Below are 20,610 nucleotides of genomic sequence, written 5' to 3'. Positions count from 1 at the left end.
TGGCCTTTTCCTTTTCATAAGACTTGATGTGATTATACCAACGTAGGGCATGACACAAGTCGGCAGGCGGTGGGCCGGACACTGCTTCAAATACTGCCACATCTGCTTGAGATGGCACATACCCCTCGATGTAGCTCTTGTCCGCCAGGTAGTCGTTGAGCACCCAGAGGCCGGCGGGGCTTTTCAGGTCTCCGAAACCCATGACGTCTGCTGTATCCGAGAGCTGGGGAGCAGCAGAAAGAGAGCCTACGCTAACGGCGCCCCGCACTCAAAGAGAAAAAGGGGCCCGGAGAAGCCGGAAAATTCCTTATATAGAGACGGAGGCGTTTCCCTCCACCGCGCCCGACCAAACGTTAAAGGTCAAAGTACGTTAGCATTCTCACTTCTCCACGTACGAATTGGGGGCCCTGAATTAAGTGGCCCACAAATTGTCCCTGGACTCTTCGTTGCGTTTGGAAATAAATTAATAAAACGGGCATGTCTTAAATTCGTACCTCCACGGCTCCGGAAGATAACGGGAACCGCCGATGGTTTAATTTTCAACAGGTTTTATGTTTGAGTTCTTTTTTTTTTTTTTTTTTTGAGACGGGGTCTCCCTCTGTCACCAGGCTCGAGTGCAGTGGCGTGATCTTGGCTCACTGCAACCTCTGCCTCCCTGGTTCAAGCGATTCTCCCGCCCCAGCCTCCTGAGTAGCTGGGACTACAGGTGCGCACCACCACACCCAGCTAATTTTTGTATTTTTATTAGAGATGGGTTTTCACCATGTTGGCCAGTATGGTCTGGATCTCTTGACCTGGTGATCTGCCAGCCTTGGCCTCCCAAAGTGCTGGGATTACAGGTGTGAGCCACTGTGCCCAGCTATGTTTGAGTTCTTCACATTACTACATCAACAGTCTTGGGATAGAAAGAGCAAAGATTAATAAATCTCTGGGAATTGATACAATCTAATCTAGGAATCTAAAACAGGGAATTGGAAAACCAGGAAATATTTTTCTTAATTGGAAGAATGTTCTTTAAAAGATGTTATCTACTTGCTTCTTTATGAAGACTATTTATTATTTATTTATTTTTATTTTTTGTAGAGACAGGGTCTCGCTCTGCTGCACAGGCTGAAGTGCAATTATGATCACAGGTCACTGCAGCTGTGACCTTCCAGGCTCAAGTGATCCTCCTGCCTCAGCTGCCCGAGTAGCTGAGACTACAGCTGTGCACCACCACGCTCGGCTAAATTTTTGTTTTTTGTAGAGATGAGGTTTTACCATGTTGCCGAGGCTGGTATTGGACTCCTTGGACTCAAGCTATCTGCCTGCCTTGGCTTCCCAATGTGCTGAGATTACAGGCATGACCTTAACTATTTAATTGTTACGTAAGTAATATAGTGTAATACGATAAGACTACATTTAATCTTAGTCTCAAAAATGTTATATTTCTTCCTTATTTCCCAATATATAGAAATTGTTCAGAAAGTCAAGAACAATCCTGGGCTTCTTACTTCTATTAATGATACAGCCCTAGCCGGGCTTGGTGGTTCATGCCTGTAATCCCAGCACTTTGAGAGGCCAAGGTGGGCGGATCACAAGGTCAAGAGGTCCAGACCACCCTGGCCAACATGGTGAAACCCCATCTCTACTAAAAATACAAAAATTAGCTAGGTGTGGTGACACATGCCTGTAGTCCCAGCTACTTGGGAGGCTGAGGCAGAAGAATCACTTGAATCCAGGAGGTGGAGGTTGCAGTGAGCCAAGATTTCGCCACTGCACTCCAGCCTGGCAACAGAGCAAGACTCTGTCTCAAAAAAAAAAAAAAAAGATGCATCCATAATGCTAGTTACCCAAGTGGAAAGTGTAAGTAAGGTTAGTCTCCTTCCTCTTCCCCTGATGTAAGCCTGTAATCTCTCACACATCTTTCTCCTTCTTCCACTCTAATTCCACAATTATAGTTCAGAATGTTTTAATCTCTTGTCCAAATCAGGGTATGCTGAATGGTGGTCCCTGGCACGCTGCCTTCTCTTGGTATCTATCCTCCTCATAGAATGCTGTCAGATTAATGTTTCCTGAGTTGATTCTCCCAAATTTTACTTTTTCATCTACCTCAGTACATTGTTTCTTGTCTCTCAAGTGCACTGGAGTTTTACTAACAATTAAAATCTTTGCTCTTCTGTGCAATAATCATAGCAAATACACAATGCCATGCCAATCAGGGGGCTAGGAATTATGTTGATAAATATATCACATAAATTAATTCATTTAATCTCTGTAACAAACTTTACAAAGTAGGAAATAAAATTACTTCCATCATAGATAAGAAAACAGTGGCACAGAGAGGTAAAAGAGAAGTCATTTAGCTAGGATTTGGGTCCAGGCTGCCTGACTCTGGAATTGGTTAACTCATTATACCAGGCAGAGAGAGAAGATGTGAGAAACTGCCCAATGTGGGGTCCAAGAATGACTACCACTTTCATGTTCTTACCTCATCAGTGACAAAAAAATTTAGGTCCTTATATATAACTGGAAAATGGACCTATTAGTTTTAATACAGATGTTTGTTTGGGTATTTCATAGGCAATATAAAACAATAACTCAAGTAGCTTTTTCAATTTTCTATTTACATGAACAAATCAATAGAAAATAGCCATGAATAACTTCTGAAGCAATTATATTATGAAATAAGAATAGTACCAATTTGTTCTAATTTATAGAGAATCCTGAAAGCTTAAAAAATTTCCCAAAGCAAATAATAGGGTACATTATCTGTATTTGAAATATGAGGAAACTGATTTATAAAATTATCTTAAATGTTAAAAAAGTTAAACTAATGTTCTCTTTAGTTTTCTACTTTTCATGAGTTCTTTTCAATCTCTCACTGCTCCCAATCCCAAGCTTTTGTTCAAGTATAGGGATTTTCCTCCAGGTCTAAAATCCTGCGTGGGTCTCTGCACGTGTTATCTTTTCTTCCCTTCCCCCACCTCACCCATTTCTAAAAGAGTAAATGATGCTTCTGCATGAGTTAATTCCCTCAGCTTTTCCAAATCCAAACACTAATTGAGTACTTTCACTTCTCAGATTATCTTTTTTTTTTTTTGAGATGGAGTCTAGCTCTGTCGCCCAGGCTAGAGTGTAGTGGTGCGATCTCAGCTCACTGCAACCTCCACCTCCCTGGTTCAAGCAATTCCCCTGCCTCAGCCTCCCAACTACCTGGGATTACAAGCACATGCCACCACGCCTTGCTAATTTTTTTCTATTTTTAGTAGAGACAGGGTTTCATCGTGTTGGCCAGACTGGTCTCAAACTCCAGATGTCAGGCAATCCGCCCACCTCGACCTCCTAAAGTGCTAGGATTACAGGTATGAGCCATCATGCCCAGCCCATAAACTTATCTTTTAGAGTCAATCATGACCATAGGCCTCCCTCCCAAAAAGAAATGAAGAAAAAGATGACTACAAACTAAACAATGTGCTTTTGTTAAGCTAGCAGGGATTTTGGGAGTCATCAAGCTTTTTTAAACTAAACAATCTTTTACTGAAAAAAAAAAAAACCCTGTAAATACATTATAAGAGAACTGTTCTGGCTGAGTCTCCCATTCAACCTACCTTATGACTCTTGGAGAGACTCTGAGAAACCCTTGTGCTCTATAAGTATGGCTGGAAAAACAAGTAATATAGTGAATTCCTCTCATTTTACAGAGGGCCAAAATCAATAAATTGCTCAAGATCACTGCACTAGGAAATGGCTGAAGGAGGCACAGTCCATCTTGAAGCCCAAAGGATGCAGCTTTTTTTTTTTTTTTTTTTTTTTAATACTTTAAGTTCTGGGGTACATGTGCAGAACGTGCTGGTTTGCTGCATATGTATATATGTGCCATGGTGGTTTGCTGCATCTATTACCTGGTCATCTACATTAGGTATTTCTCCTGTTATCCTTCCCCTATTTCCCCATGCCCTCCTATCCCTCCCCTAGATCCCCACCCACCGACAGGCCCCAGTGTGTGATGCTCCCCTCCCTGTGTCCATGTGTTCTCATTGTTCAACACCCATTTATGAGTGAGAACATGCGGTGTTTGTTTTTTTTGTTCTTGTGTCAGTTTGCTGAGAATAATGGTTTCCATTTTTATCCAAATACTGTGCAGCCACAAAAAAGGCTGAGTTAATATCCTTTGCAGGGATGCAGGTTTTATTTATTTATTTTTTTGAGATGGAGTCCCGCTCTTGTCATTCAGGCTGGAGTGCAGTGGCGCGATCTTAGCTCACTGCAACCTCTGCCTCCTGGGTTCAAGTGATTCACCTGCCTCAGCCTCCTGAGTAGCTGGGATTACAGGTGCGCGCCACCATGCCCAGCTAATTTTTTTGTATTTTTATTAGAGCTGGGGTTTCACCAGGTTAGCCAGGATGGTCTCGATCTCCTGACCTTGTGATCCACCCACCTCGGCCTCCCAAAGTGCTGGGATTACACACGTGAGCCACCATGCCAGGCCGGGTGCAGCTTTTTAAACATGCAGCTGCCACCAGACCAGTCTCTCTGGTTCTTTAGGATTCCCTGGTTCTTTTCCCTCTCCAGTACTCAGCACAGAGACCTCAGTGTAAACATTATCATCTCCTTTCCCAGTAAAGTGAAGGCTTAAGTGAAATAAGGCTCTCTTTACAGAAAATTTAAGAAATTCTCAGAAAAATAAAAGCATTTAAGTAACTGCTTGTTATTTTTCATTATTTTACCTTTTCATTATTTCACAACTGTCTTGATGGTTGTGATCTTCCAAGGGGATAACAACTGTATGTAATGCTCCACCAATTGTTTTGATTTACTTGTTAATAGGGTTGAGTAGACGCAAAAGGACTGTACAGATAGTAGCCATCTGCTGATATTCCCTGAATGACGAGTTGTGGAATGAATTAGAGCTGCTGCATATTCCGCAGATTTCAAAAGTCGCTGTGCTTCAGTTAAGTAAGTGCTTATTCAATTTTCAGATGAAGTAATCAAATTTATTTTAAAACTCACAAAATAAGTAAGTGCTTTAAAGTATATATATTTTTTTAAGAAAGCAAAAATTATATCTGTTTAGGTCGTGAGAATATTTAATAATGTCAAAAATAAAAGAGGGAGAAAAGGCTTCAATATTTTAGTTAACCATCCAACAGCAAACTGTCTAATCCATAGGGTATTTCTAGGCATTTTCCTGGTGAATTAACTGCAGTTCTACATATGCAAACCCCACGGTTTTAATTTGTCTTTAATGAATAAATTCTTTGACAATTTGATCTCTTGAACCTATGAATTTTTTGTTCTCATCAGAAATATGAACCTTAAATATAGCTGAATACAGGCAAAAATTAAATGAATTCAATGGCCATGTGTTATTCATGGAAGCAACCATAAAGAAAGTTAACCTTGAAAATATTTTGCTTTCTTTTTTTCCATTAATGGATTTGGTTGAAAGTTTATACCAAATGATTACTCATTGATGCTTCTATTAAAACTATACCTCAAGGTCACTCAGCCTACTGTTTAAGGTTTTTCCCAAAGGAAATAGCAGAAAGAAGTCAAGATCAAAAAAAAAAAAAAAAGCCTAATGTATGTGAAGATAAAGGAAATATTCTTTAGATCAATAAAGAATCATTGATAAAATGCAGCATTAATACCAAAAAAATTGAAAGGAAACCAGTACACTAATTATCTTATGAACATATGTAACCAAATATAATAGAAATAATTGCTGTTAAAATATGTAAATAAAAGTCAGTAATTTAACTGGTGGCTTTAATAAATCACAATCCACCTTTTAAGCTACTGAGAAAAAAGGTTACCAACTTTGTTGTTAGTAATATATTCTCAGGGAAGTGAGAACAAACAGTATTTCTTTCCAGTTCAGAAACAATTGGTAAAACCAACAAACTGTTATTTAGATATCTTCACAAGAACAATGAAATAATGACAAAGCTGTACCCAATACTTCCTTAAAAGTCCCTTTGGCCCTTGTCAGTCTACAAATCCCCCAATTGCAGTGGTGCACAATTTCAACCCAGATGGCAGTTTACTTTCGCAAAGGGGGCTTGTATTATAGGAGGCTCACATAACATAGGAATTGCCTGAATATTCTGCAGTGCCCTTCTGTGTAGCCTAGTCAATAACTATACAAAACTCAAGGAAAGAAAAAAACTTTTCTTGATCCCAGAGAACTTAATTATCCAACAAGGTCAAGTTTACACTTATAAGCACTAAGATGGAGACACACACAGATACACCCTCCTTTTCATTAATCTTTCATGTAAAAGATAATTTAGTCAATTCTTGAGGACTCAGGTGGCAACATTAAAAACAACATTCATTGATTCAACTGTAAGCAAATACTACCTGCCTCATGGCATGGGAATAGAAATATAAACATGATATCTCCATCCTCAAGGATTCAACATGTCACTGGGCAGACAAACAAATAACTGAGATTTTTAAAATGCTGTGTGATTGCACCTGTAGTTCTAGCTACCTGGGAAGCTGAGGTGGGAGAATTGCTTTGGCACAGGAATTCGAGGCCAGCCTGGGCAATATAATGAGATCCCGTCCCTAATTTCCAAAGATGTTCTAGGCCAGACGCGGTGGCTCATGCCTATAATCCCGGCACTTTGGGAGGCCAAGGCAGGTAGATCTCTTGAGGTCAGGAGTTAAAGACCAGCCTGGCCAACATGATGAAAACCCATTCCTACTAAAAATACAAAAAAAATTTAGCCAGGCATGGTGGCATGTGCCTGTAATCCGAGCTACTTGGGAGGCTGAGGCAGGAGAATCGCTTGAACCCAGGAGATGGAGGTTGCAGTGAGCTGAGACTGTGACACTATACTCCAACCTGGGTGACAGAGCAAGACTTCGTATGTAAAAAAAAAAAAAAAAAAGATTTCCCCTTGCTGTTCTTACTACATTAGACATCCTAGCTCCCAGTATGAATCAAATTCCCAATATTTTCAGGAAAGCTTACTAAAGGGATTATTTATAAAGCTGTGTACAAGGTTCAAGAACACAACAAAGGATAGGGCACACCCCTGAGCAAGCAACTGCAGGAACTGGTATTATACTCAGGTGAGACGGAGGGAGAGAAGGAAAAGGCTTCCTGGAATCCAGAGATGGTAACTGTAGATGAAAGCTATAGTTACAGCCAACTGGTGGTGGCAGGGAGGGAGCTGGGAGAACAAATATTGTGACCTCGTGCTTTTCCTGTCTTCTGATCTTGCGCAGGAGCCTCTCAGGGGTCAAACCCAAAGGAGGCCAGAGATGATCCAGCCTGTGTAGATCAGTCTCCATGCCATAAGCAGCAGGGCAGAGAAGTGTGGAGAGTGGAGGGGAAGCTCCAATGGAGGAGCAAATAGAAGGTTCTAGCACTACTCAACCTGTTGGCCATTTGAAACACCCAGAATTGAAGTTGTTGTTCACTACTTCTATAGATACCACCTCAGCCCAGATGACCATTATCTCCTGTCCGGATTATTTCAGTAGCATCCTAACTGGTCACTCCATTTTTTAAAATTCTATTCTGCATACAACAGTCAGGGTGCCTCCTAAAAACAGAGGTCAAATCATGTCATTCCTCTGCTCAAACCTCTCTCATGGTTCCCTATCATTGCTTACTACAGCCTGGAAGGCCCTATGCGTCTATCTGGCTCCAGCGATCTCTCTACTGCACCTCCTGTCCTGTTCTGCTCCAGGCACACCTGTTCTTTTACTGGCCCTAGTATGGGCTGATATGCTCCTGCCTTGAGGCCTTTTGGATGCTATTTCCTTGTCTGAAATACATTTCCCCCAGTTATCCAGGTGAATAGCTTGCTCACTTGCTTCAGGTCTCTGTTCGAATATTTTCTGTGAGAGAGCCTTTCCTGACTACCCTGTTTAAAATATCAAAATTCTAAATCCCTTATTCTGCTTTATTTTTCTGTAGCATGCATCACATATCATAAGCACATCTAACAAGTATTTGCTTTTCCCCACCTTCCTCTGCTTTTTCCCTAGTAGAATATAAACCCTAAGCGGACAAAGACTTTTATTTTGATCACTGATGAATCCTCCGTGCCTGACATAAAAGGTGTAAATAAATATATGTTGATGAATTGTTGAATGAATGTGGGAATGTACATAGCTTAATGTACTCCTTTTTGTAAGAACTGCAAAAGGCTAGAAAGTAGATAGGAGGTAAAGAATGATGAGTACATATAAACTAATCTTTTAAGAGATCTGCTTTTGGCCGGGCGCAGTGGCTGACGCCTGTAATCCCAGCACTTTGGGAGGCCGAAGAAAGTGGATCATGAGGTCAGGAGATTGAGACCATCCTGGGCAACATGGTAAAATACCATCTCTATTAAAAATACAAAAATTAGCTTGGCATGGTGGCATGTGCCTGTAATCCCAGCTATTCAGGAGGCTGAGGAAGGAGAATCACTTGAACCTAGGAGGTGGAGGTTGCAGTGAGCTGAGATCAGGCTACTGAACTCCAGCCTAGCGACAGAGCTAGACTCTGTCTCAAAAAAAAAGAGAGAGAGATGTTTTTTTAAAGGAGAAAGAATAAAAAATAGCATGAGGCAACATGAAAGAATGTTTATGTTCTCAAGGATTTAACATTATACTGGAGAGATAATGAGATTCAAATTATGAGAAAGCAGGAATATTTAATGGAACAAGATCCTGGATGATATAGACAAGAATAAGATTAGGAACTTAGAAGGAAAAAGAGTAGGCTCAAGAAAGAAGCAGAGATACATCTTCCTCTGGGACAGAAAGAAAGCAAGAAGAGAGTAGCTATGTCCAGAAGAGAGTTGAAGGGTTCACGGGTGAGGCCTTCTACCTTCACTCTTCAGTAGGGGGCAAGTTAAGGTTGGGCATGAGTGGGAAGGTGAGTGGAATTCAGAACAGCAGGAAACGTTTAGAAAAGTTGTTTTTAAGGATGGGAAAGGGAGCCGTCAGGGAAGAGCTGGGACAGACTATGTGACCAATGGTGCCTTCACCAGTTCTGGGTGCTGGTGCAAGGGCTATAACGAAAGGTGTAGGACAATGAAAGAAGAGAAGTGTATGAATGTGACATACTGTTGTCCATAAAAGGCATAATGTGGCTAGAAAATGGCTGAGCCAGGGCCTGGTTCCTCCGCCCCTCTTTGCAGGTAGAAGAGGAATGTATCGACTTATCACCAAAAGGATATGAGGTGAGGCTTTTGAAAAGTGGGTGTCTCTTCCACTTGCTCTTCCTCCCTTCTTGCTGGCTGGGATGGCAGGGAGCAGAGTACCCTTGGAAACTATGTGTTGAAGATGGGTGGAATCTGAGTTTTCAAGTATTGATAGTTGCATGGGGAGAATTTCTTGATGAAATGAGCGCCTAACCAGGACTGTTATGTGAAAAAGAAATGCATTTCTATAGTTCTTCAGTCATTGCATTATTGTTACATACTATGATCACAGCGGCTTAGCCTACCCCAGTATAAGCGGTTACACTAATCTCTGTGATAATGAGAGAGCAAGGCCACAGCAGCAGTGGTTCCAGAATTAGGTAGGCACTGGTTATAGTACTATTAGCTGCCATCTGTGGCAGGGCTAATACCAGGACTGGTTGTGATAGTGCTACAATGATTGAGAAACGGAGAAGAGGACCACATTTTAAGCAACTGTGGTTGAGATATACCCAGGGAAGTATTTTGGAAGAAACTGAAGGGTAGGAAGGATTGATGTTCTCATGCAGCACACAGAGGCACAGCCAGAGGAATACTATTTTAAATTATTATTGTGATCCCTTGGCAAGTGTGGACTCTGTCAATTTGTTAGCTATCATCTGCATTCAGTCTATGCGGCTTCAGTAGTAATCCTCTTCTACTTCCAATAGGCCAAGAAATCAGATAAATAAGCTTGCTAGAAATAGACATAATATTTCAAGTAAATATATTCTGAGTGGGAGGCCAACGAATAAAATGCAAAAAATAACATGCATAAACATCAGTAGCAAGGCTCTATAAACAAAGATGTTTGATGTTTTATTTTGTTTACTTTGTTTTCTTTGCCAAGAGTGTATCTAATGCCTCATATAACACCTGGCACAAAACAGATGCTCAAAAATACTTATTGAAAGAATTAATAAGCCAGGTGGTGTGGCTCACACCTTTAATCCTAGCACTTTGGGATGTTTAGGTGGGAGGACTGCTTGAGCCCAGGAGTTCCAGACCAGCCCAGGGAACGCAGCAAGACCCCATCTCTACTCCACCACATAAAAATAAACAAAACAAAACAAAACAAAAAAACAAGTGAACTGGGCTAACTTAACAAGTGAGATTATAATTTCTATTTTTTTCTAATTACTTGGTAATAAACGTCTCTTGAAAGTGGTCACAATGAAATGGCAATCATTTTCACTTCTGGAGCACTTTACCTACTATATATTTTCTGACTAAAAAAAAGTGATATTTTCATTTAAAATAAAAATATATAAATAAAAGAATCCTCAAATGGAATCTTAGAATCATTTAAATATCAAAAGGAATTTACTTTCCAAGGAAATATACTCTTATAATTAGGCAAGTTCTTTAGAAGAATATGAAGTCATCTGCGATATAAAGTCATAGTATCTAAAATTACATTCTGATTTATATAGTGCATGGATCAGATTATCCTACTTAACAAGCCAGCACTTGCTTTATTATTACTCAAATCCATAAGGCTTTTATAAAGCCTTAGCATTTCAGAAATCCAGACGGTCATGTGATGGAGTTCTTAGCTTCACCCTCTCAAAGGAATTAGAGGATATTTAAAGCTGGAGTGAATACAGTAAAATGAATGTACTCCTAGGCTAAATTTACTATCAAGAAAATCATGCTTCATTTAATAGATATGCATTTACCTACCCTAATGCCAAATGAGAAATTATTTTCTTTTCATGATTTCTTAACATTTTTCAACATAACAAGATTCTATGATTTACATTCTTAGAGAAAACTTTTATAAAACTGATTTAGATCCCAGGATAAACAAATAAAGCAAACAAAAAGTAAGCTGCAATTGTAAAATGATCCTCATGATCTCCATCACAGAAACTGAAAGCAATGTGCAGGCCCCAAGTATACAGGGAAATATGTTATGGTTGGAGGTGCACTGTTGTAGATTTATAAGAGCAATAGATATTAGTAGTAATGGCTTATTAACTTCAAAGTATTTTTCTTAAATGATACCTTTATATAACTTACTCTTGTTATGCTATGACCAGTGAAATACTATGATAACAATGATAATATGTTAAATGCTATAATTATAATAATTTACAGTTGTATGATAAAAAGAAAAGTTAATGTGACATATAAATTTGATGAATATTACTTAGGGCCTACTATGAACTTTGAAGTCAAGGTTTTCCTACACCTACCAATCATGGGGGGATTGGTAAAATACAGAAGGATAAGAATAGGTGATTACCAGCACAATGTCTGATTCAACATATAACTACTAGTATTTTATTACATATTATATTACATATTATTCACTGCCTTGTATGAATAAAATTTCTTTACTTCCAAAAGAAATCCTTCCTTAATTACCCCGACTCCCTCCAAAGATCATATATAATCTCTGTGTATTGTACCTTTCCTTTGTAACATACATGGTTGGTTTATGTAACAACTACCTCTGCCATTTGACTGTAACAACAAATAGGGATCAAAAGTGCCTTGTTCATCCTCATATTCTCAGTACCTAGCAACCTGTCCCTGGAAAGCAAGCACAGAGGATGTCTTCCACTCAACTATTTCTTACATTTTAAGGTCTGAATTGATACAAGACCTCAACAAGTAACTCTGAACTGCAAGCAGCAGTTTATCACATACAAAATAGTCTATTTTTTCAAAGTTGTTTTCAAAGTTAACAGAGCTTAAACAGCTTTTCAAACTCTCTTAATTATAGATTCTTTGAATCATAAAGCTATTCATGCTGGTCTTTAAGAAAAAATGAAAAATCACACATGCCTAATTATTCAATTATAACCATACTAAGTAAATCCAGAGCATAACATGTTAAAATATGGTTCACTGGGAAAAAAAAAATCTCTGCTGAGTCTAAAAAGAAATAAACACTGCTGAATTTCAGACCACCCAATGAGAACTTTATTTTCTGACCATTACTTGTTACCCGCTCAAGTCAGTTCACCCAAAACATTCATTCTATACTACATTTCAGAGACAACAGAGATCTTCTGATAAAGATTTCTTTAGAGACAGTATAGAGTGGAAAAGATCTATTCCTATTTCACTAACTTATGCAATAATTTGGTTACTTCATAATGATTTTCCCCCCATTAAAAACAAAGAGGAATAAAATGTGAGAAATCAAATAGAAAAACTCCCTGTTTTATCCAACCCAGATGGCTTGGTTATGGGATTTTTCTCAGAGCTGTGCCAAGTTAGAGGCATGGCTGAAAATAAGCTATTTGAAGTTAAATCCAAAGCGACTAGAGACTGTGGCTGAAAATAGTTTTTTTTTTTTAAAGATGGAGTATGTGTGGGGGGTGAATATGTTAGCTTAGGATTGATTTAAGCTCCCTCAGCTTTGGGGTACTTCTTCCCCCATGGCCATCTAAGTAGGTTTTAACTGTCAGCAGCTCCCCAGTACTCCAACGACTGGGAGTTCTACTTTCAGATGCCGAACTGGCAGCAACATTGTTTACCTGCAGTTTCTAATTATCACTGCCAAAGACCTCACAGCATATCCTGTTGCTCTGAAGGAGAAAGCCTCACATTATATAAATGTATCTGGTGTTACAGTGAGTTAAAATGGGGCAGACTGTAAATAGAAATGGATACCTCTGTCACAAAATTGCATTGGTCTTCCCCAGCGCACTTGAATCACAGAAGCCCCACGTATCTGAACCCTGACCTCAGCAGAGTCTGAGAAACTTGAGAGATGGGAAAGTATAGACATGTTTAAAAATTAGATGATAATTAATTTAAAAGAAGTGTTGAAGATGCAAAAATCAGGAACTGCTTAAGGGAACTGTTCCCAGGAGCAGAATTTAGGAAGGAATGACTTTTCAGTCCCAAAATAACTCTCTCCATCCACACTGGCTGAGAATTCACACTTCACTTTTTATATTATTTAAAGTTCTATTGATTTATTTGGGATAATAAGCATTTTTAAGAGACACAGTTCCCTTTTAACAGGACCACACAGAATTTCTCAGGATCTTCGTATGGGAAAAAAAGACTATTCAGATACAGACTGGGCTACACAGCCATCCTACTGGTTATCTCAGTTCCCATCCCAAACTGCTATCCTAGTTTCTTCTTTCTCCTGGTCCTGGTCCCACTTAGGCACGTAGGCCCCCACTGCCTTATCTAACTTCACATAGTCGACTCCATCTGGCTCCTTCAACAAGGGACCTAACCTAGCCACCAAAAGAGATGCTTCATTCTCTAGGTGTCTGGCAAGGCTATGGCTGACTTAGTGCTGTAAATAAAAAATTACATTATTTAGGTAAGATAACACCCCCTATATACTACTGTTGCTTTATAATAGGTTCGACAGCACACATTAAACATACAGTAAGTATTTAAATGTCAACAATTGGGCCCTTATAATAGTAGGACCACATGGTCTTCCTGAGAAAGCAAAGACTGATAGAAAAAAACCTCCGGGAAGACAAAATCTCCATCACGACTAAAAACAAACTTGTGTTATCAAATCACTTCTCTTCAAAGGCATGTACAATCAACCACACAGAAAGTTCACATTTAGGTGAGTGGGGGATGGGGGAGGGCAGCAAGTAATGGAGCACAGAATACAGGATACAAGGGGTAAGGAGGGGCTGCCTGAACGTCACAGTGGAAGCCCTAAGGAAACAGAGGCACATAGAGGCTGCAGAGAGCTACGAAAGAAGGGTGGATGATTATAAAGGGAAACTTCACTGAAGGAGACATCTGGTCTAGAGCCAGCCACAAAACATGGAAACTAGGAGTAAGTCCTACTCAGTAAATAGCCTTCTTTTTCTTTCTTGTTTTTTGGAGATGGAGTTTCACTCTTGTTGCCCAGGCTGGAGCGCAATGGTGCAATCTTGGCTCACTGCAACCTCCACCTCCCAGGTTCAAGCTATTCTCCTGCCTCAACCATCCAAGTATTTGAGATTACAGGCATGTGCCACCACGCCCAGCTACTTTTAGTATTTTTAGTAGAGACAGGGTTTCTCCATGTTGGTCAGGCTGGTCTTGAACTCCCGACCTCAGGTGATCTGCCTGCCTCGGCCTCCCACAGTGCTAGGATTACCAGTGTGAGCCAATTTTTCTACAATATATTCCAAGTTGTTAATCAAGTTATATAAGATGTTTCTAAAATGAACTACTTGTTTACATAAACATATGTTTTTAAAAACACACAGTGTAGTAAAGGTGTGGTGAAGAGCTGCCTGAGTGCCACAATAAAATAAGATACTGCTTAGTCAGTTGTTTTTAACTTGGCCGTGAATAAGAATCACACGGGGATTACAGTTATACAGATTCCAAGGCCTAATCATCACAAGGTGCAGAGAGGGCAGACAGATGTTTAAAAGGCAAGCTCCACAAAACCAGAGTCGAGAACATGCACAGAATCCTTGCGATGTGAACTGTGGTCTGCACATTGCTAGCAGTGGCATCACCTGGAAGCCTGTTTGAAATGCAGAATCTCAAGCCCATGCTGGAACTATTAAATCAGAATCTGCATTTTAGCAGAATCCCAGAGGATTCTCATGATCATTAAATTTTGAGAAACACTGTAGTGAGAGGCTACGCTGTGCATGTTCTGACAATATCAACTAGAGGAAGGTGGTGCTATTTTCTTTTTTGTTTTTGCCAGTTTATTGTACATATCATTTTTATTTATTTATTTATTGCATTTTAGGTTTTGGGGTACATGTGAAGAACATGCAAGACTGTTGCATAGGTACACATGTGGCAGTGTGATTTGCTATCTTCCTCCCCTTCACCTATATCTGGCATTTCTCCCCATGCTATCTCTCCCCAACTCCCCACCCCCCGCTGTCCCTCCCCTGTTTCCCCCCAACAGACCCCAGTGTGTAGTGCTCCCCTCCCTGTGTCCATGTGTTCTCATTGTTCAACACCTGCCTATGAGTGAGAACATGCGGTGTTTGATTTTCTGCTCTTCTGTCAGTTTGCTGAGAATGATGGTTTCCAGGTTCATCCATGTCCCTACAAAGGACATGAACTCATCGTTTTTGATGGCTGCATAATATTCCATGGTGTATATGTGCCACATTTTCCCTGTCCACTCTATCATCGACAGGCATTTGGGTTGGTTCCAGGTCTTTGCTATTGCAAACTGTGCTGCAATGAAAATTTGTGTGCATGTGTCCTTATAGTAGAACGATTTATAATCCTTTGGATATATACCCAGTAATGGGATTGCTGGGTCAAATGGAATTTCTATTTCTAGGTCCTTGAGGAATCGCCGCACTGTCTTCCACAATGGTTGAACTAATTTATACTCGGTAGTGCTATTTTCGAAGAGAATGTAGCCTTGGGGTTAGAGAAAAGATGAACTTGGTATTGAGATCATTTGTTCAGTGTAAACATTTAAAATGTACCTTTATTTTCATAATGTTGTTTGACACATTATCATTTAAAGGAAAACACCAATAAGCTAAAAAGAATAGGAGCTGGGTCTTTATCATACTTCTCAGAGGCACTGTTCATAGCTATCAACTGAGTAGATAAAAGAATTTAAAACTCTAATTATTCTGATAGCAAGGGAGAGATTTTTTCTTTTTAATACAGGGTCTTTCTCTGTCACCCAGGCTAGAGTGCAGTGGCACAATCATAGCTCACTGCAGCATGGAACTCTTGGGCTCAACCCATCCTCCTCCCTCAGCCTCCTGAATAGCGGGGACTACAGGTATATGCCACCACGCCCAGCTAATTTTTTCTTATTTTTTATTTTTTGAACAGACAGAGTCTTGCTATGTTGCCCAGGCTAGTCTCAAACTCCCGGGCTCAAGCAATCCTTCTACCTCACCCTCCCAAAGTGCTGGGATTACAGGAATGAGTCACCATGCACAGCCAAAAGACACAATTTAAAGTAAATATTTGTATAATAAATTTCAATGCATTTTAATTTTTTTATGGTTTTTCAAAAAAACTTTTCATTTTACATTTCCATTACATTTCTGGTGCTTTTAAAAGTTATGATGTTTTGGAGAGTGACTTTATTTCATGTACTTAGCTACAATCTTCAGGAATAGCTCTAGCTTTTATATTTTTAGGAGGACCTTTCACGGTGTGATGGCAATCTGGTTGACAATCTGATTATTACAGCTGTAGTTGGTAAAGCACTATATTTTTAAAATTACATAATGGAAAGATGATGTACATGTCTGGGTATTCCAAAGACAGATCCTGGTATTGTGTGAAAGGGGAAATGTCATCGCATAAATAATATAACCTTTAGCTGTAAAGGAAAAAATAGGTCTATCTGATATTATTAGAAAATATTCCTTTTTAAATTTGTTTAGAGGCAGGGTCTCACTCTGTCCTCCAGGCTGGAGTGCAGTGGCGTAATCCTAGCTCACTGCAGCCTCAGCCTCCTGGGCTCAGGTGATTCTCTTGCCTTAGTCTTCTAAGCAGCTGGGACTGGGCATGTGTTACTATGCCTGGCTATTTTTATTTTTTTGTTCAGATACGGTCTTACTATGTTGTCCAGGCTGGTCTGCTGGGCACAAGTGATCTTCTTGCCTTGGCATCCCAAAGTGCTGGGATTATAGGCATGAGCCATCATGCCTGGCCCATTTTTAAAATAAGAATTATAGGTAATTTAATATTTTGTCACTTAAATTTAGTGTTGCTTGCTTAAACTCTTTTCTTGTTTTTCATTTTTTCAGTCCTTTTCTACCTTACCCTCTATCTTAGTTATTTAAGTGTTTATTAAACTTACTCAAAGAAACTCCTAGATATACTAATTCACCTGATTTTTTAATTTTTTGCTTTTATATTGCTTTATTCATCCTACATTTCTTTCTTTCTTTTCTTTTTTTAGACAAAGACTTGCTCTGTCACCAGGCTAGAGTACTGTGGCACAATCTTGGCTCACTACAACCTCTGACTCCCTGGTTCAAGCAATTCTCCTGCCTGAGCTTCCTGAGTAGCTGGGATTACAGAAATGCGTCACCACAACCAGCTAATTTTTGTATTTTTAGTAGGGAAGGGGTTTCACCATGTTGGCCAGGATGGTCTTGATCTTCTGACCTCATGATCCATCTGCCTCAGCCCCGCAAAGTGCTGGGATTACAGGTGTGAGCCACTGCATCAGGCCCTCATCCTACATTTCTTACAAATTCTTTTAATTTTTATTTTTCTTCCTTCCTTTTCAAAATAGTCTTTTAAAGCTGTTATAGCTGGATGCAGTGGCTCACACCTGCATTCCCAGCACTTTGAGAAGCTGAAGTGGGAGGGTCACCTGAGACGAGGAGTTTGAGACCAGCCTAGGCAACATATTGAGACCCCATCTCTACAAAAAATTCAAAAATTAGCTGGGTGTGGTGGCACACATCTGGAGTCCCAGGTACTGAGGAGGCTGAAGCTGCTGAAGAATAGCTGGAGCCCAGGGCGTGCAGGCTGCGGTGAGCTTTGATCATACTGCTGCACTCCAGCCTGGGCGACACCTATACCACCCCTGCCTCTCTACAAACAAACAAACAAACAAACAAACAAAAACCCAAAACGAAAAACAGCTATTACAGTCAAGAATATAAATTATGATATGTATTACTATAATTTCAATTTTTTTATAATTAGTTTATTACTACATTGTTGATTTGTCTTATAGTCAATGATTATTTCTCCTGTGTGGAAATTACTGGTATTTTCTTCAAAGTAGTGAGGTTATGTTTTCTGAATAAAGAGAAGGCAAACACCGGCTGCCTCTGAATTCAGGTCTCCCTGCAGTGAAGGTGGTAGCAGTTGAGTTTTCTGGTTATTGTAGCTTTTATGGTTTTAAACTATTCCATCACTAGGGATTAGGGTGGGGGTGGCTAGGCCTCCCTCCAACTTACTTCTTAGCAACATTTCCTTTAATGGAAACAACTGTTTCTGTCCCAGTTTAAAAAATCCATTTCCATTGGCACTACAGTTGGTAACATTCTTTCTTCCTAGATTTTAGCAAAAGCCTGATTGCTTAGCCTCTTAGGTTTAAGTGTTACTGTGAGAATTTTTTTTTTCTATGTGTATGTTTTCCAAAGCATTTTCATTGGAAGCCTAAAAGAGGACAGGCAGCTGTGAGTTGGCTGGCTACATCCTAGTGTGAACACTGTGGAAATGCTTTCATTTTACTTCAGAAGGGTCAAGGGTTCCTTTAATTCACATTCTAAAGTTTTGGATGAAACTCTGTTAGGCAAAATCCCCCTAGTATATAAACTTATTCAAATTTAATACTTACTTTCCTAAATTTGGATCTGTGGTAATAATCCTGAGGTGATCATAAAGAAATTGTTTTTATAAAACATAATGAAGGGTTAGCCATGGTGGCTCATGCCTGTAATCCCAGCATTTTGGGAGGCTCAGGTGGGCAGATCACTGGAGGTTGGGAGTTCGAGATCAGCCTGGCCAACATGGTAAGACCCCGTCTCTACTAAGAATACAAAATTATCTGGGCGTAGGGGCACATGCCTGAAAACCCAGCTACTCAGGAGGCTGAGGCAGGAGAATAGCTTGAACCAGGGAGGCAGACGTTACAGTAAACCAAGATGCACCATCGCACTCCAGCCTGGGCAACAGAGCAAGACTCCATCTCAAAAAAAAAAAAAAAAAAGAAAACATAATGAAGAACATAAAACACTTGATGATTATAACAGTACCAGTTGCTTTACCTGTTATAATATAGCATATATAAATGTATACAACATATATATTATGCTGTATATATTATATATAAAATAGTAAACATGACACATGAAAAATTAGATTTATAAAGAATAATAACCTAATTTACTTTAAGTAAATCCAAGTAGCTTAATTCGTTAAAGTATAGCTAATTGTCCCATGTACACTTAAATTATCATTTTATTCATCAAAACTTGATTTACAAACAACTATAACTCAAAGCACACATGAATTCAGTGTATGTCAGCTAAAATTAAATGTTAAAGTTATTTTCAAGGATTGAAAATATGATAACATGTATTACTTTTATTTTTATTTTTATGTTTTGAGACAGGGTCTTGTTCTCTAGCCCATGGTGGGGTGCAGTGGCAGGATCTTGGCTCACTGCAGCCTTGACCTGCTGTGCTTGAGCCATCCTCCCACATCAGCCTTTCAAGTGGCTGGGACTAAGTGCCAGGCACGTACCACCACACTGGCAAATTTTTGTATTTTTTGGTAGAGACAGGGTTTCACCATGTGGCCCTGGCTGGTCTCGAACTCCTGGACTAAAGTGATCCATCCACCTGCCTCAGCCTCCCAAAGTGCTGAGATATAGGTGTGAGCCACTATGCCTGGCCATATATTGCTTTAAATCTCTCTCCTAAGTGAAAACATTTAAAAACCAATGTTAATGGTATAGTAACTCTTACTTAATATTATAGAGTAACTCAACTACAAGTATCCCACTCATAAAGTCAATTTAGAAATTTGGGTAAAGATGGTAAACCGAATATACATATTCAATTCCAATCCCTCTACAAATATTAAAACAGTAAAGTGATTTTTAAAGAAAGCATAAGCTCAGAAGAACATCGATGAGAACCTAAGAATTTTGGAGCCAGGAAGGAAATGGAAGAGTAGTAACTCAGTTAGGAGACCTGAGAAAACAGAACAGCAAGCTGGCAGGGGGAAAAACTGAGAAGCAACCTAACTCTACACTGCAGAGCTCGCCAAAAAAAATGGTGGCAAAATTTCTGGTCAAAGCGTTACAGAGGCTGGGCGCAGTGGTTCATGCCTAACAATCTTGGCAATTTCTGAGGCCCAGGTGGATGGATAGCTTGGTCCCAGGAGCTCAAGAACAGCTTGGGCAACATAGCAAGATCTCATCTTTACTTTAAAGAAAAAAATTAAGAAAATAAAAATAGCCAGATGTGGTGCCGCATGCCTGTAGTCCCAGCTACTGGGGAGGCCAAAGAGGAAGGATCACATGAGCCCAGGAGTTGGAGTTTGTAGTGAGCTACAATGGCACCACTGTACTCCATCCTGGGCAATAGAGCAAGACCCTATCTAACAAAACAAAAACGGCAGTGTTGCTAAAGGTAGGAAGGATAGCTGTACATCTGCTTAAGGAGTAGGGAGACCCCAAGATACCTTCTCATTCCCAAAGACTGGCAATGTCCCTTCTTCCCCAGGGAAACCGTTAACGTTTATTCTCTGGAAAGGGTGAATCAGAGAGTTTCTAGATTTGCAAATCTCCAGCACAACTGAGCATGGGCATGGGGCTGATAGGGATCTAGTAAAAGTTTATAAACAGAATGTTGATGCCTCCAAGCTTTATTCTCCCACTAGGATGCTGGCAAGAAAGTACCTTTCAGAATGGAAGCGTCTTCTCTGAAGAATCTGACTGGCCCAAGAGAAAATACCTAAAGATATAGACATTGGTAACTTTCCAAGAAATGGTTGTTATGGGTTGAATGATGTTCCCAAAACAGAG

General features: G+C 39.8%; 1 protein-coding gene across 1 annotated transcript in view; it reads right to left on the bottom strand.

Annotated features, from left to right (window-relative positions):
• REEP3 (receptor accessory protein 3) overlaps positions 1-20,610 on the bottom strand; it is a 108,097-nt gene that overhangs the window by 30,947 nt on the left and 56,540 nt on the right. The window lies entirely within an intron of this gene.

This window comes from Cebus imitator, unplaced genomic scaffold (genome assembly GCF_001604975.1).
Source record: "Cebus imitator isolate Cc_AM_T3 unplaced genomic scaffold, Cebus_imitator-1.0 Scaffold484, whole genome shotgun sequence".
Taxonomy (NCBI): Eukaryota; Metazoa; Chordata; class Mammalia; order Primates; family Cebidae; genus Cebus; species Cebus imitator.
This window is presented reverse-complemented; position numbering and strand designations above follow the sequence as displayed.